Source organism: Cryptotermes secundus, unplaced genomic scaffold (assembly GCF_002891405.2).
Source record: "Cryptotermes secundus unplaced genomic scaffold, Csec_1.0 scaffold872, whole genome shotgun sequence".
NCBI lineage: Eukaryota > Metazoa > Arthropoda > Insecta > Blattodea > Kalotermitidae > Cryptotermes > Cryptotermes secundus.
This window is the reverse complement of record NW_019730114.1, coordinates 314,963-331,554: the sequence shown is the minus strand read 5'-3', so window position 1 is coordinate 331,554 and position 16,592 is coordinate 314,963.

Here is a 16,592-nt window from a genome sequence, read left to right as displayed (position 1 = left end):
ATATGTAACAGAGAAACTACATGCTAAAAGGTAAAGCTATCCTTGTAACAGGCCCTGGAGGCCGATAGGGTTGTGATACTTCGAGGCTTCCATATTTTCTAGACAATCGGTTCACAGATGGCGGTAAGGTTGTCAGCCTTACGCGCCGGCCGCCCTTTGCCCCCCCCCCGGAAGATTCCTGGTACTCATTTCTGTTAGAGGCTGAGTCGACAGCTGGGAAAGAGTGCAAATGAAAAACGATTTCTTAAAACTTCGGACGCTATGCAGTTGCATCAACGGCCTTTTTAATGTACGATGTGAAGAAGGACTTGAAACTGCCTTGCAGTTCTGTAATCAGAAGCTGATGGCTGCGAACGGCAGTGCTAGTGGGGGAGAGAAGGCAGAAACCGTGACAATAGTGGTCAGCATGAGTTCAAGTGGAAGCAGTGGTTCTGTGTAAGAAAAAGCACAGAATGGTCTGAGTTCAAATCACTATGTTGCTGTTACTTATACTCCTTAAATACATTTTCAGTTATCTTAGTTTTATTTGAGTAAATCAACTTCAGATGTGTTTGGCTGTAAAACCCTGCCTGAATGGTAATAACGCTATTTTGCCTTTCCTTAAATTCACATCCATTTTGAGAATAAGAGTGAAGATATTACAGACCACTCTATAATTCCTAAAATTCTTAAATTCTTAAAAAAATTAATATCTGGTTAATTCTGACATACAGTTCGAAAGCTGTGACTGATAAACTGAACCGGTAGCGCTGTTTACCCCCTTTACTGCAAGTTGCTGAAGATCAAGTTCCATTCATTCGCGTGTAAATGAAGGCGAAGAGTCAGTATGAGGCTCCGACAGAGACACGGTGACGAACAGAAACTTTCCGTCCCACTTGTGGGGATCGGATCCATGTCGTCTAGCCTGTTGCCAATCCAATTATATCGTACTCCCTCAACTATTTCCACTCAAGTGAAATGGCAGCAATATTAAAAGGGATCCTATAGCAGCTGATTTGTAAAAGTAGTCTGAAGTGGATTTGGCCAAATCATAAAAGAGTCAGATTTTGGGGTTTTGTGAATAAGTGAATGAAACTTATTATTATGAATTATTAAGCACTGAATTTTTAGCGAGTAATCATTTAGCAAACTATTTTAGATTAAGATATTCTGGGATGTGACATCATGTAGTTTAATATCAACGTTTCGGAGGAATCTTCTGTCCCCTTCTTCAGTGTATGTAAACTGAAGTTTGAGGCAGCAGGCTTCTGCTAAATAATAATACCTGTCTACAAACTACACGGCGTCACATCCCAGAGGACAGTAATATTAATATTGACTGTAGTCAGACCCTCAAATCTCACCAACCCGCCGTAGACCAAATGTGGCTGTAGAGGTGTGTCAACGTGTCCTGCATTGAGTCGTGATGCTGTCGGAAACTTTGCATAAAATCAAATAAGGTCTGCAGGTATTAATATTGAAGTGTCGGGGGGGGGGAGACTTTTATGGCGCACAGCCTTCCTCAGAACTTCACTCTATTTCCGTTAACTTCGGCAACACTGGGGACACACATCAATCGGGTTCCTGTGTTCATCGGTTGCAGGCCCCGAGCTGTGAGATGAACAATGCGCTCTTTGCAATTTTGCATCTATCATTGGGTTTGGTGTTCGCTTACTGCAGACAGGCTGTGCGCATCACACTGCAGATATTGGAAGGGGGGAGTAGGGAGGGTAAGAACAAACTGAAAGTGAAAGAAAGGTAAGAGGGAACGAATGAATGAGCGAAGAAACACATTCTGGGAAAGGAGGGAAGAAGAGAAGGAAGGAATGGGTAGATAGATAAATAGCTAGATAGATAGATATACAGAGTGTTTCACGACCTTAGGGCATAACTTCAGAAGGTGATTTCCTGGGTCTTTGTGATCAAAGAAGTTCATATAAACATGTGTCCGATTTTGGACGGTTACGGAGTTATGACCGTTTTTTCATTCCCGTACACGCCCTCGTGTGAACCGCGTCTGTCATCTGGCAGGTCGCTATTTTTAGCCAGCTAAAGACAGAGCGTTCTCGTTATCTCGACGATTGAGAGGTACCTAAGGCGTGGTGGGTTGGTATGTCCGGCGCGGTTTACAACCGAGCGGCAGCCTGTGTTGCGGCCGGTGGTGGCATTTTCGAAAATCAGCTTTAAGCACCAATAAATTCAAATTAAAGGTAATTTCACGAAGTGAACTTTACATTCATACTTTAAATGTATCGTGTATTATGCGGGTTTATTATTTTGTTCCGTTTATTGTCAGTAATCGTTACCTTCTATTCTGATTTTAAAACGGTCATAACTCCGTAACCGTCCAAAATCGGGCATATGTTTATATGAACTTTTTTGATCACAAAGACCTAGGAAATCACCTCCTGAAGTTATGCCCTAAAGTCGTGAAACACCCTGTATAGCAGGATAGATATATAGATAGATAGACGAATTACTTTAGAATTGGATGAAGGAAAGAACAAGGCAGGGAATGGAGGAAGGGACTAGATATGAAAGAAAGGAAATAGTGCATTAAGAAGTGAAGAGAGGATGGCAGAAAAGACAGGAGGAGGAAGCAAAAAAAAAAAAAAAGGAAGGAAGGAAGGAAAAATTATTCCTGCTAGAATAGTGGACTTTTGGACACCTGAAAGAACCATAAAGCAGATGAGGACCAAGTTAGCACGTATCAGGATCAAACTGTTGAAGCAAGGCCGGGGGGGGGGGGCGCACCAAAACATCAATAGCTCTTGACCGATATTCCGCAATACTAACAAGAATTATTTTTAATCTATCCTATAAGCAACAAACCGTGTTAAATTCTATCCTGTCACAAGTAGTGTAGATATCCTCAAACACGTGGTGATGTCTTACGAAGTGCTATAACAAATCTGTTAGTGTGTTCTAAAGCTGTATTGGGAACCAAACACAGTTACTTCTTCCTACCATTAGTCAGACTTTCCCCTTTGGGTGAAAATCAATGCGGAAATCAATATTGATTTCGCAGTCTTTTGATGGGTTTAGGGATTTTATAGAATGCCAAGTAGGGTCTAATCAGTTAAATTCAGCCTTAAACGATGTTCGCTGTCACGGCGAATGCTACAAGCGCGTATGTTTCATGTACTATATGTATAGCCTATTACGAATTGTCGTAGCCCACTGGGTACATAATTACCATGATAATTGTGGAGGCTACTTTTATTTAACACCTGTTCAGTAGTTGCATTAAACTTTTATTACAAAATTTCCATGGTTATTCACAAATTTCGTCGCTCCTAATAACCAACTTGGGCATCTCTCCAGATATGCTATAACAGACTGAGTTGTTCCTTACAAAACAATGCTGTCAATAAGCTACTCGGTCAGACCAATAGGTCCATATATGGATAGGCCATACTGACTCTATATACAGATCGAATACGTTTATCGATATGCTTCTCATATCGCATCGAGTTACCGATATCAACCGACATCCCCTTAGGCTTAAAATAAGAAGCAGACTGAAATCATATTTTGAGTAATGATGCTGGAATAATGATGCAAACTGAAAACGGAAGGCCGCTGCTGGGCCAGTTTTAAATGCACACAGACCTGCAGGGGGGCACTGCTGTTCACAGCAGGCGAAGCTACTTGCAGTAAGCAAGGACTGGCTTCGGTGTATGCCCGCGGAATGTGCTGAGTCTAAGTTATATGTTAGCATGCATATCTCTGTTTATAATGTACGGTAAATCGTTGTGTTAAGGCACTCCCAGTTTTGGAAGAATGAAACACTGAACCTACGAAACAGGCTCCACTCCAAATAACATTTTATTATGAATTGCTCCTCTAATTTATAAATAGAGAAGGAAATTCGACTTATTGACGGAGTTATGCTTGTTGTCTAGACTGTTATTTCCAGCCCCTTCCTGACGCTGCTAGTATCCGTTTCTCTGCCCTACGTATGCATACAGACAAAATTTTAAGTCTCTGCCAACTTGTGGCTTAGTTTATGTTCGTAATATGTGGAGCACATTGACAGAGAGAGCTAGAACAGTCAAGCAGTTATGTGGCTGGTCACAGTCTTCTGGTCTAAAGGATCTGCTTCGATGTTCATTGTTCAAAGACAGTTTTATAGCTGGCGTGATAATGATGATCAGGTGTCAGATGTCGCCGAGTGTCTAAAACGTCAAGTGAAGGAATGAGGGACAGGTTGGAAAGGCGTGTGAACGCAACGTTTACATACGTACTTTATGTCGTTAATCTGATATTTCCCTTGATGTGAGAAAAGTGGAAAACACTGGGCAAGGTAAATGTTTCATACCCTAGGTAAATTAGGTGTACCTCCTACGCACTATTGAGATGTAAGTAAGTCCAGGGAACTGAGCCCTTCTCGAGAAGCCGCCAGATATGCAGCTACTCATGAACTTCACAAAATTTTATGGAACCCAGACTTTCATTACCGTGTTCACAAGAGTCCTCCACTGGTCCTTATCCTAAGCCACAAGAATCCAGCCCATACCATCCCATTCTATCTTTCTAAGATCATCTTAATGTTACGAGTGTCGAGATGTTCTGCGTTAAATCTCTGTGAATGACGGTATAAGTATAGGTAAGTTAAAATTATCCCTATCCGTAACGAAGTACAGCGGCATGAGTAAAGAAACTTATGAGGGAATACTTCCATTAGGGCTTGGTACATGCCTCATGCTTGTCTCTTGCTTGACTTATTCATCGACCCTGAAGATGGAGGCAACATCTTACTTCGAAACGTCGGTTAATTTTCATCAGACTACATGGCGTTGTAACCCACGCGATATAAATCTTCATAACCACTGCTGTTGTGAACCTCAAGTCTTTTTTCTGGGGGAGTGGCTATGAAGCTCCGTTCATGTTCAGACTTGGTCTAGATGAAGTTACTGGTGTCGTGTCGGTACAAATCCCAGATACGTCTTGGAGGCCTCAGAGCCACCCTGACCCCCGCCGTGGTCCAATCCTCAGTCATAGCCTGTTCACCATAGTGACTGAGCTATTCCAAATCCCAGTGGACCTATAGAGTCTACGTGCCCTATGTAAGTACAATGAATTCGACTGATGTAGACTTCTCTGAAGTGTAAGTAATTCTACTCCTTCCCTCCAGGCAACCGGTGGGCTGTCACCTTACCTCCCCCATCCCACTCACTTAGGTCAACCACAACTGTTATCAGCCGACGAGAAAGAGATTCTGGTAACTTTCTGGCCAGCTCGGCAACTAATCAGCACAGCTGGTGGGCGCTGAGAGACGAGTAGGTGTAGGAACTCAGAAATGTTGGGAAATCCGGGTCTTCACTACAGGGAGAAGGCGACCCAGCTATACTGCTCACAAGGCCCTTGTCGTGAGACGAAATGGATCGCAGATCTTCGAAAATGATATCTGATGCCTATACCGCATTCACTTTTGTGGGCGCCATACTGGACTAGGCACTACAGCTCCGCCTCCCCCCCTCCCATTGGCCACTCACCTGGTGACGTAGCGCTTGCAGGTGCACAACAACGTGCTGATGTCACGCTGTGTCACGTGATGGCGGCCATTACTCTGTCACATTCCAGCGTCACGTCATCTTGCCTCTACATTTACATCTGCTCATTGCCGGATTGACATCTGCATAATTTCTTGTTTTAGACCATCTACAGATTGTGTGATATGAAACTACTGACGCTTCATTTCCAGAAGCTGATTGTACATCAAGGCGTTTCCTGTCTTTTTATGATGCCCGCTGGTTCATCGCAACGTTCCAATGAGTCCGCCATTGATTCGGTACAACTCAATGTTGTAAGTTCCAGCTTAACATTTTCTTTCAGTTTACGTCCTGGTGTTTCAAGTTGTAGGCTTACCTTCCCCTCAAATTCTCGGAGATTCTGTATGCATTTCTCATTTCATTCTGTTTTACTATAATCCCACCCTCGCATCCTTCGTGACGTACCCATCAAAATTACGAGTAGAAGTTGTGAAGTTTCTCGCTGTGCAATTGACTCACTCACATGTGTCAGCAAATTTTCTTTATCGGTCTTGGTTTCAGGTCCTTCTTGTATACCAATAATTCGATTCTCATTTGTTCCTTTGCTTAGCGAATGGGAGCTACACAAATGGAGTTCTTTAGGCTGCTAAAGGCAAAGTAAGAAAAGGGTATAGGCCTTTCTTTTGTCTCAATTTGTGCATCTGTGAGCGCTGCAAATACTGTAGGAGTCCCCAGGGTCTCGGAGTACGAACTGGCTGCGCGCCTTCACTGTTGCTGTAGCTAACTGAACATCAGCCTATTAGGATTTCAAAAAAAAAAAGACAAAAAACAAACTCCGTGGTTTTAGTCCGCAAGTGAACTATACCTACCGAGCGACCGCCGCTTGTCGGCTAAGTTAGTGCCAGCTTTAGCGGATAGAGGGTGTCACGTGTTCAGCCAACGAATCCCCATCGCCGTTAATCTCGGTTTTCTAAGGACCTCCTAATGAAATGATTAAACGTACTCTTTGTGTATTTAAGCTTTCATATTAATTTTAGCTTAAATTTATGTTATAAATTCTCGAACGGAAATTTATTTTTCAGAACGTATTTTCCCACACAACATATCATGATGGAGTGACCACATTGTCCATCATTATTTTACATGGCCTATAATGAGTGGGTTCTGTGGCTTTAGATTGCTGAGTGACAGACAAATCACGCAGTTCTGGATGAGGGATGAACTGTCAGCATAATGATATGTCAGCTCTGGCAGTCGCCACACTAACCACCACCCCTTCAGAAGGAATATGACGACTGCAGTAAATTCTTCCTAGAGACACGTCATCAGAGATATTAGGTCCGTGCTCCTTATATGGAAGGCATTCTTTGACTTCAAAGGCGGCAGAAAAATGTGATAAAAAGGGAATTAAAAGATTTTTTATATTTCACATAAATCTATGATATGTGTACTCTGCTGTTTAAGATTTGGCCTAACTGGGGGTTCTTCAGAGGACATTAGGCGCTGTGCTAGTGAAGAAATTCCAAACATTTTATTGAAACCGAAGATTATTTGACGCGTTCAAAACAGCCCGTCACTGGATCCTGGCCGGACCCTCATGTCATGTTTATCTTAAGGTCCATTTTAAGCCCAGTATTATCCTCCCTCATAAGGCTAGTTTTCTAAAGCGGTCCATTTCCTTCAGTTTATCCAGCTAAAATTATGCATTCAGTTCTGTGTCTTGTCTATCAAATGTATGCTACATGTCCCGTCCGTCTCATCATTCTTGATTTGCTAAGCCGTGGACAGAAATATTTAACTTCACATTCTTCACATATTTCGCACAGACAAAAAGTGAAACCTCCCTTGGCGCTACAGCCAGGATTTGGGGCTTGGCCTACCTCCATAAAAATAACAGTTTCACTTCGGTTTACTAGATCTTACACATTCGGTAGGACTCCTTGAGTGGGTGATCAGCTCGTCGCAAGGCCTCTATCTGTACGCAATCACAGGAAAGCGCACACACACACAAACACTAAACATCCATGCCCTGAGTGGGATTCGAAACCACGATTCCACCGTTCGAGCTAGAGCGGCCACTGTGATCGGCCCATACGAATTACTTTGCTTAATTACCATTACAGCAGATTTCGTACGAAATATGTAAAATCCTCATTATTTAATTTTCTGTATTAAAGGTAAGGTAAAGGTAAAGTTGTCTTGTGCTTAACTAATTAAGTACTACACCTCGAAGGCGTATGGGGGAGTGGATGTGTAGATCCACATATTTTTAACCTCGGCACTAGTTGGAGGTGAGTGGTCAGCTTCACGCCCCGGCCGCTTTACTTGAGGACAAGGAGCTCCCGTTACCCATTGGATAGGAGAATTGGGGGACCCCAGAGCCGGTTTGCACGACATAGAGAAGTGAAAATTCTTTCCCTCACCGGGACTTGAACTCAAATCCCTTGGTCATTCAACAAGTAGCCAGTCGATATATCGACTGCGCTATCCCGGCTGTATTCTTAGAAGATTTAATTTTAACACATTCTTCAATTTTATTTCGAGGCACGCGGTAGCGTAGTTGGTTGAGGCACTATGTTACAAGTCGGAATGTCGCGGGATCGAATCCAGATGAGGTAGATTTTTTCAATTGACCTAATCCTTCCAGCCGCACTATGGCCTTGGGGTCGACTCAGCCTCTAACATAAATGAGTACCAGGGATATTCCTGGGGGTAAAAACGTGGCCGGCGCGTAGGACTGACAACTTTGCCGCCATCTATGAGCCGACTGTCTAGAAAATATGGGAACCTCAACTTCTCACAATGTTATGGGCCTCCACGGCCTGTTACAGGAATAGCTTTACCTTTTTTATATTTATCTTCAGTTTTATTTGGCGGTGTAGAAATTTGTATTCCATTTCAAAGATTTGAATATGTGGTAAAACTCCACGAATGGAGAATCGGCTTGACGCGAGGCAAGACAATTTATAAAATCTTGTATATAGCCTATTCGAGATTAGAACCTGTGGCCCCAGTGTTTGAACGATCAAAGATTACACACGTTCTAAGCAGCACGTCCTCTGTTGTGGGTTCGAATGTAGCTAAAGAGGCGCCTCTCACTCCGATTCCGCATGGTACTGTTTCAGGGGTTAACCTTCGTCCCTGGCATTAGCTACACTAATCCTGCCTAGCGTCACTGTTAGACGAATGTGGAAAGAGTTGCTCTTGGCCTACTCCCAAAAGCAACCCAAACATTTGTCTGCAGGGACTAAGAAAATTAACGAGAAAACTTCAGGTAAAATAGCCGATGTTCCAACCGAGATTCGAACCCAGCACATACCGAAAGTCTAGTGCGTTGCATCCATTCTGACAACTCGTTCGGTCCGCCTGAAACTGATGCCACTTAGGCCGCTCTTATGCCGAGGTGTGGATCGTGACGGAATGCGGGTTGCGTTGCTACAGTGTAGCCAAAACGAATCCAAATGACGTAAAGTGAGACGATTACAGCCTTCCGAACCCGACAACTAACTACTGCTTTTCCATTCATATTGATGTATTCCCTCCTGCAGTGGCATAGGCCTGGTTAGAAAACGCCATTAGGAAGGTCCGAAGAGGAACCGAAATAAAATCGGTCGCACCAGTTTCCGGTACATGCTGGCATTGCTAGTTCTTCTTTTACCTTAACGGGTTCGGCTGTCTGGCCTGTTCCCATTCTGAATTAATTATGAAATTGTAGACAGCCGGTAGGACTCCTCCCCTTGTGTATTCAACCCGACGCAAGGCCTCTATTAAACAGGATAACACAGAAGAAACGTATAGAAACATCCATGCCTCGAATGGGATACGAACCCACGATCACAGTGCTTGACCTTGTGAACATATTTCATGCCTTTTAGAATGTGTGGCCACTGAGACCTGATGTGCTAATTTCTTTTGTCGAAAATATGCGTACATAAAGGAAAAACAGAAATTGTAGGACCTATTACATAGGGAGATTCTTACCTTTGTTGACGGGTTCACTGCTTTTCGCTTCACGGCGACCGGTGCACCGCCAGCTGCGAGGCGGATAAGAATTTTACCTATGAGTCAATATACCTGTTGGCCGATAACTTTCGGGATGAAGCAACAATTCACAGATCACAGGAGGTGTTGAAAATGCTGTCCCTCTACACGTAGGCATTCCTCGCACTGGCGGAAGAGGTACTCATTTACCTTGTGAAGCTGTTCTACAAGATTATTTGAAATTTCCCTACGAATAGTTTCTTTTAGTTCCTATTCGATTCGGGGGTTACTGTTGTAAACTTTGTCGTTCTAACGACCCCAGAAGAGAAAATCATGAGGACTGAGATCAGGTGAACCTGCTGGCCAAATATCACTACAGATTATTGTCCACAAAAATATCGGACAAAGCCCGTATAGACGCACGTGCAGTGTGGGCAGTAGCTGAAACCATCTATAGAGTCTTTCTTTTTCTGTTAACTGTGTAAGGAATTGCTCGAGAATGACCTGTACATATTTTTCCCAATTATCGTTTTCATTAAAAAACACAGGTGCAACAATCCTTGCACTTAGAGCACACCAGACATCATTTTTCGCTGGGTACGTAACTTCTTAGGTCAAATGTGGATTCCGTGAACTCCAGTAGCTTTAACAGAAAAGAATGTCAATTGCGGATCGATGTCACCTTCGACGACAGACGGCAGAAACCTACTGCAGAAATGAACCCTAGTAGCGGGATCGCGCGACTGCAAGGCGTGCTTGATTTACTGATGTTTTATAAAGTTTAAACTTCAGCAATTGTGTTGCCTTTCGTGCACTGGACTATGACTTTCTAGGTGTATGTTCAAGTCTGGCCACTATGTCATTTAACTTCTCCTCAGTAAGCACTCCACTCCCTTTAATCTAAGTTTATTCACCAAATTGTGAATTGTTTGCCTGCTGCGGACTCTTTCGTCACGAAATTTACGTCGACACTATCTAGACGATCCGCATTTCACATAGGTATCACAGAAATACGTGTTACTGTACTAAATTATACCGCACTCACTGCTCTCTAATTGCAACTAATGGAGCTGATAACTGCCGCCCGCTGCTGAAAAATTATAAAATCATTCCCACTCACGAACCGCACTGCTCATCCTGAAACGTAATGCCATCAAGAAGTTCATAAAGAAATTTCCATTATTTCTAAATGTTATCGTTCATCAGGCATACTGATTCATCGGCAAAATTCGTATGCGCCTCTCTGCCGGCGGTACATCGGTCGTCATGAAGCGCAGAGCCTTGATCCGGTCAACAGACTTTAAAAAATAAATTTCAGTTCATTTACAGTTGCAATCGTCGTAAGGGCGACTTGTATACTACTGCCAATATGTATAAAGTGCATATAGGTCACTTGACGAAAGCATATCCTCTAAATATAGTGTTCTACATTTATTCCGCGAAATAGTTACAGATAAATTTTACGTCTATTGACGAAGATTCTTAGTTTATTGAACAATTAAGTTTGAAATTTAAATTAAGTAGGAAACACTAGGTTCCTAAACAAGGGGCAGAAGAGTACCCGAGATGATAAAAATTGTGCGAAGAGTCAAATTTGAATGCCTCCAATTGTACAGTTCTCAGTCTGTTAGTAAATTGGTGAGACTGGTAAAACAGTGGTCCAGTGCTTTGCCTTTGCGTACATATTCTGCAGAAACCTCGTTCGAATCTCGGGCCCTCTGCTCATTACACTCACTGAATTTTTCAGCCATTACTGTCAGCCTGTCAAAGCGAATGCGACAATAATATCTTCAAACAGAGCGCAACTAACTACACACTTTCATCATACCAATTCCTGTGGTCTGTATAGCTCAGCTGAAACAAGCGACACTCTTACCGAACAGCAAGAGTTAATATGGACGAGCTGGGTTCACGCAGCTAAATAAATGAAACAGGGCCCGTCTTCAGAATGCGGTAGTTGCTCAGCTAGTGAACAAATAATTGACTCCATGGTATTGAACCTTTCTTGAAAAGCCGCCACTTCAGCAGCTACTCAAAAATTTTCCAAAATTTTATGGAACTCAGTTTCATTACCTTGTTCACAAGAGCCCTCCACTGGTTCCTATCCTAAACCTGGTCAATCCAGTTCATATCACGCCATCCTATCTAGAGTTTTCTTTTAAATTTTCGTGGGGCTGTGTGAGACTGAGACCAGTTGACAGGTCTGCCACTGTTTGGCCGCGGATGATTATTTTATTTCCCTTAGACAAGCATCTGGAAGATGAAAGAACTGAATTTATCAAGCATTCCTAAAATTTAATATGCTCTAATTTCTTCGCGAATATAATTGATTTGTTACCAACATTCCCAAATATTTTAATTTTTCCACAATTTCGAAGAATTTATTATTTGTATTGATGTTACCATTGTGTCCCACATACTGGTAACGAGTCATGAACATGAGGTACAGATATTCGGTTTGCTCTGAGCTCTATTCCACATGAACTTCCTCATTAGCATCTAAAATTTTTAAATTTTATTTTATGGGATTTATGTTTTCGTCTATTAAATGAACACAATCATAACAAACTACTCGTACAAGAACACCTACTAATCTCAGTATCGACAAATGTTATTTTTATCGATCAAGTTAGCTCAGCTGTATGCTTCTAGCTTTTATACGTTATGTTTCTGTTGCGAATGTCAGTCGTGCCACTTACTGTTCTGAGGTTTTTCGTGGTTCTCCTCAGTCCTCCAGACAAATGGCGAAATGATACCCGTACCTCAATTTACATCACGATTCTTTCTTCCCACATACATTATATTTAATTATTCACTAATTATTCTATAAAGTATTTCGGCATTTGGCTACAAGCCGGAAGGTCGCGGGTTCAAGTCCCGATGAGGTTATTGGATTTTTCAATTTACCTAATCCTTCCAGCCACACTATGGCACTAGGGTCGACTCAGCCTCTAACAGAAATGAGTACCAGGAATTAATTAAATAATCTTCCTGGGGCGCGTAAGGCTGACAACCTTACCGCCATCTTTGAGCCGATTATCGAGATAATGTGGGACCCTCAACGTCTCACAACCCTACGGACCTTCACGGCCTCTTACAGGGATAGCTTTTTTTTTTCCTTGGCACTACAGCCCCAGTGGGCTTAGGCCTACCTCCATGAACTCCGTTCACTTCGGTTTTTCTGGATCTTACACATTCGGTAGGACTCCTTGGGCGAGTGATCAGCCCGTCGCAAGGCCTCTACCTGTAGACAAACACAGAAAAACGCACACAAACATCCATGCCCTGAGTGGGATTCGAACCCACGATCTCGGCTTCCGAGCGAGCGAAGACAGTGCATGCCTTAGACCGCTCGGCTACCGTGACCGGCACAGGGATAACTTTACTTTTTTTTTTACTTTTAATTATTCTATCATTGAGCACTATAGCTACTGTCAGGATTACTTATAGTCATTATGTAATCCATAAAAAAAGTAAAAAAGTAAAGCTATCCCTGTAACAGGCCCTGAAGGCCCATAGGGTTGTGAGACGTCGAGGGTCCCACAATATCTAGACAATCGGCTCAAAGATGGCGGTAAGACCCTGGGGTTCACTCAGCCTCTAACAGCAATGAGTACCAGGAATTATGTAAACCATAAATAAATAAAAACTATTATTATTAAATTACATATTTTATCTTAGTAGTGATTACTTCTATAAATACTATGTTTCCTTCTTTCAATGTTTTTGTGCTAGAGTACAGAAACTGTCTTTAATTCTCCGGTTTGAAATATTGTTAAATGAATCAACTGGCCGATAAACACAGGAAAGGTTGCGACCTTTGCATCGCTGTGACCTTAGTAAACTGCATACGTAAAAATTGCTGTTCCTAGCTATAAAATGCAACTTAGTCCATTAGTATCTATATAAAACATGATCGCAGTACACGTGCAATATTTGAAGAGCCGACACGTTTCCTTATGTTAGTCATATGGATATATATATATATATGTTTTTCTTTCTGTAGAAGGCAAAACACAGCCTCACATGGCAATGAAATATGTGAATGTGTTTACACATCCTATAATTCCTTAATAAACTGACTGATTTATGTTAATACCACGGCACATAAAGTCACCTCCAACGCAGTACGGGCTGTGTTCTTACAATGAGATAATGTTACCCAGCTGCACTAGAATTAGCATAGGAAAATAGAAGTAAGGCTCCACAAAATCTGTATCTCGAATAGACCCTTATGCCAATCAAGGTTCTGAGGTCTAGCTAGTCAGCTATGGCTCTACAGCCCTTTCTTAGGCCTTGGCCGCTTTTCAGTTTCTTAGTCCTAGACACATTCGGTAGGGCTCCTTGGACGGGGGATCAGCCCTTGCAAGGGCTGTGCCTATACACACAACACAAGCACAGTATAAACGAACATAGACACCCATGCCTCGAGTAAGATCGGAATCCAAGACCCCAGTATTCAGGTGGACGAAGACTGTTCATGCCTTGGACCGCGCGGCCACTGTGCTCGGCAGTTCTGAGCTCTGAACTACCATTTTCACTATATCCTCTGAACTCATTACATAGGAAGGTGATGTAAACAGCAAGTCCTAAGACCTCCCCTTAAGATCCTAGATCTGTTATTTTGCTAATCTAAATATATCTTCGTGTGCTGTAGGTTAGCATCCTGTTTCAGTAGGTATTAATTCTTTGTTGTTGTCTACCGTCCACCATGCAACAATATCAAGATTTAAATTGAAGAAAGCAGTCTTCTGGGATTTGGTACCGTGTAGATGTGGTGTTAACCGACGTTTCGGAGGAACGTATCGCCTCCATCTTCAGGGTAGAAAAAAAATATAAGAAATCCGCAAGCGAAGAGACCGTGAGAACCGGGTAAATACCTCAGTAGCTGCTAACAAGCCATGATCTGCTTTAAGTTTCTTACTGCTCACCAATTAACCTCACCTTCCCGCCTTACTTGATATAGGCCTAAACCTTTGCAGGTCAAACAGCTTTGTTTTACAACCCAAGGAATTGTTTACCCACACTTCATCACATACAAAAAATTAGGAATTTTCCAGCTATGATGGATATGCCCCACTTTATTTCTCTGTCAGTTTGGCCGTATCAGATCCTTGTTAATACCCATGGTTTCATGAACACACAATTAAATTGTGGCCTACTTTCCATATTTTGAAACAATCACCTGCTTTCCTTTGATAATGCAAGGGGCGCCTGAAACACGAATTAAGGGGTATACACATAGACATACAGACAACAATATAATTTCATAAGTCTCAAAAATAAGGGGGGGGCAGACGGCAAAGCGTCCCAACAGGCCTTTTTTTAAACAAGGCAAATAGACTACAAATAAAAGTAGGCTTATGAGATCACCTTGCTGTGTCTATATATTTGTATCCTCCCTATCGTGGCTACGTAACTGCTCGGTAGACACGTTCCCGCTGTAACAACCACACACGCAACATTATAAGAATCTGTGTACAAGTTATCTATGTGGTCCATGTTGTATCAGATAATGATATTAGTTTTTCACACAACTTATCACCATCAAATGACCGGAGAAGTGTCACGCCAGTAGTGCAGCTGTCGTATTATCGGTAAACTGAAATAAATACCTTTAATGTATTATATTTTCAATGCAGTCAACTTCTTCGCCGATTTTAATTGTTGCAGACTAAATCTCATTTAGTGCTACAGTGATGACATATTTATTTGCTGATCTTGTTGGGGGCTTTCAGATTAAGCGTGGGTCGAGATATGGTCCTGGCCATTTCTTTCGGCTGCAAGGGCCGTACGTGTTGAATGGGTCAAAGTTTGGCCTATTTTGCATCGAAGAATCTAACTCAGAAGTTCGTTGATTTTTAACTCTCACGGATTGTTCCGATCTGGAATAAGTTTCTGGAGCTAAGAATCGTTTAACCTTCTACTAGGGCTCCCTGACGGAGGGCCGGCCTATCTCAAGGCTACTGATGCACAAGGCAACACAAGATAAAAATGCTTGGGCAAATAACAATGTGCAGAGCGGCTTAAGACCGTGATCCTGTGTTCGAATGGTCCGAGACTGTACAATCCCAATCACACGACTGCTTTCTGAATCAATTTCGTTATCAAATTGTGGTAAGCAAACATCTCAATTGAGGAGTTATACAGCGAGAGAACTAAGGACGACTGGAATGAGAGGGACCTGCTTGAACACAAAAATGTCACTTATCGAAGGATTGGTGGACTTGGACTCATTTGGTGAGTTAAGTGTCTGAATTGTTTCACCAAATATTATAACGGTGACTCGGTCGAGAATTATGGGCAGGCAATGTATAACAAATGGAAGATATGTGAAAAGTATGAGCATTTTATGAGAACTGGAAGGAAAACAGGCCTATGGGACTTTGAAGGCTGGGAAGGATTATATTCCAAAGGTTTTAAAGAGTGTAAATGGATTTATGTTGCTCAGGGTATGGTTCACTGGAGGGCTGTTATGAACACGGTTCTAAATCTTCAGTTCTTGCATGAGAGAGAACTTCTTATCCACTCAACCCTTGTCTGCTGGTAAGGAACTCTAAAATCTTGAAATGCAGTATTTAATATTGAAAAATCATCATTAAATATTCTCAAATTTTCAGTTCAGAATATTATGACAAACTTAATTATGTAACTTGGTCAAACATCAAAATGGGTTTAGGTACTAATAAACCTTCCATATTAACGACCAGTAGCATAACAAAATCAAAAGTTTTCTTCATACAAGTGGAAAATATCAACGTAGGACACGAACCGTCAACCTTTTACGGATCAATGGTTATACTATTTACTGCCTGATCAACGTTCGGCAACTCCGTATTACGAGCTTCGTTTGATTCTCCTATTAAACAGCGATTGTTTTTGAACATATTAAATTACATCATTAACATACTTCCTGCAGATTTTCTTGGAGGTATGAAACGAGTTGCCCTTGCTTCAGATGGTTAAAATAATTCTCTTTAACCTAATTATGGAAGTATGTTCGCGCCATAGCTCAAGCGGTTAGTCGCTGGCTTCCCACCGCGGCGCCCCGGGTTCGATCCCGGGGTCTAGTCACGTGGGATTTGTGGTGGACAAAATGGCGCTGGGACACGTTTCCTCAGAGTACTTCGGTTTCCC